This window comes from Cebus imitator, unplaced genomic scaffold, assembly GCF_001604975.1.
Source record: "Cebus imitator isolate Cc_AM_T3 unplaced genomic scaffold, Cebus_imitator-1.0 Scaffold5, whole genome shotgun sequence".
NCBI classification, from domain to species: domain Eukaryota; kingdom Metazoa; phylum Chordata; class Mammalia; order Primates; family Cebidae; genus Cebus; species Cebus imitator.
In genome coordinates, this window is record NW_016107320.1 from 12,792,160 (window position 1) to 12,794,081 (window position 1,922).

Below are 1,922 nucleotides of genomic sequence, written 5' to 3' on the forward strand. Positions count from 1 at the left end.
GCCTGAGCCCAGGAGGCGGAGGTTGCGGTGAGCCGAGATCGCGCCATTGTACTCCAGCCTGGGTAACAAGAGTGAAACTCCGTAAAAAAAAAAAAAAAAAAAAATGAGGAAATACCAGGCCAGAGTCACAGCTGTAATTCCAGCACTTTGGGAGGTTGAGGCACGTGGATCACCTGGAGGTCAGGAGTTCAAGACCAGCCTGGTCAACATGGTGAAATCCCGTTCCTACAAAAATACAAAACTTAGTCAAGCATGATGGCATGTGCCTGTAATCCCAGCTACTCAGGAGGCTGAGGCAGGAAAATCACTTGAACCCAGGAGGCAGAGGTCTCATGAGCCAAGATCACACCATTGCACTCCAGCCTGGATGACAGAGCGAGACTCCATCTCCAAAAAAAAAAAAGAAAGAAAAAAAAAAGAAACACCAGACAAATGTAATTGAGGGACATTCTACAAACTAAAGTGACCAATATTTTTCAAAGTATCAAGCTTATGAAAGGTTGGGGAACTGTTTGAAATTGGAAGAGACTAAGGAGACATGACAAGTAAATGAAATGTGGACTCTAGGATTAGAACCTGGGCCAGAAAAGGGGATATTACTTGGATAATTGGCTTGATTTTAAGATCTATGGATTATTTGATAGTATTGTATTATTAATTTTCTGGTTTTGATGATTATGTTATGATTATATGTGATGTTAACATTTGGGAAAACTGAGTGAGGTACACACTAGGGCTCCATCATTTTTTGGAAGTCTGAACTTGTTTTAAAACAGTTAAGACCAGGTGCAGTGGTTCATGCCTGTAATCCCAGAACTTTGGGAAGCCAAGGAGGATGGATTGCTTGAGTCCAGGAGTTTGAGACCAGCCTGAGCAACTTGGCCAAACCCTGTGTCTACAAAAAATTAGCTGGGTGTGGTAGTGCTTGTAGTCCCGGCTACTTGGGGGCTGAGGCAGGAGGATTGTTTAAGCCCAGGAAGCCAAGGCTGTAGTGAGTCAAGATCATGCCACTGCATTTCAGCCTAAGCAACAGTGTGAGACCTTATCTCAAGGGGGAAAAAAAAAACTAAGTAAGAGGCTAGGCACAATGGCTCATTCCTGTGATCCTAGTACTTGGGGGGCCAACACAAGAAGATCGCCTGAGGCCAGGAGTTTAAGGCTGTGGTGAGCTGTGGTTGTACCACTACACACCAGACTGAGTAAGAGAGCAAGACCCTGACTCTAAAAAAAAAAAAATAGAAGGACCGGTGTGGTGGTTCACACCTGTAATTCCAGTACTTTGGGAGGCCAAGGTGGGCAGATCCCTTGAGTCCAGGAGTTCAACACCAGCCTGGGCAACATGGCAAAACCCCATCTCTGCCAGAAAAATACAGAAAGTAGCTGGGCATGGTGGCACGTGCCTATAGTCCCAGCTGCTTGGGAGGCTGCACTCCAGTCCAGATAATAGAGGGAGATCTCTGTCTCAAAAAAAAAACCAAAACTTAAATCTTTTTTATTTTTTAAATTTTTTTAAACTGATCAGTAGAACAAAACTTAAATCTTTTAAAGGAAAATTCATTTAAGTTCCAAACTCATCACCATTGGTTCATTATATTTTAGGGAGTATGCAGTATAATTAATCAGATATCTTAAAGATAATCACACATAGGCTGGGTGTGGTGGCTCACTCCTGTAATCCCGGCACTTTGGGAGGCTAACGCAGGTGGATCACCTGAGGTCAGGAGTTCAAGACCAGCCTGACCAATACAGTGAAACCCCGTCTCTACTAAAAATACAAAAATTAGCCAGGCATAGTGGTGGGCACCTGTAATCCCAGCTACTCGGGAGGCTGAGACAGGTGGATTACTTGAACCCAGGAGGCCGAGGTTCCAGTGAGCCAAGATCAAACCAATGCACTCTAGCCTGGGTGACAGTGAGTCTAA

At 44.3% G+C, this 1,922-nt stretch overlaps 1 protein-coding gene across 2 annotated transcripts in view; it reads left to right on the plus strand.

Annotated features, from left to right (window-relative positions):
* The window catches only part of ASH2L (ASH2 like, histone lysine methyltransferase complex subunit), a 39,819-nt gene that overhangs the window by 27,725 nt on the left and 10,172 nt on the right, over window positions 1-1,922 (plus strand). The window lies entirely within an intron of this gene.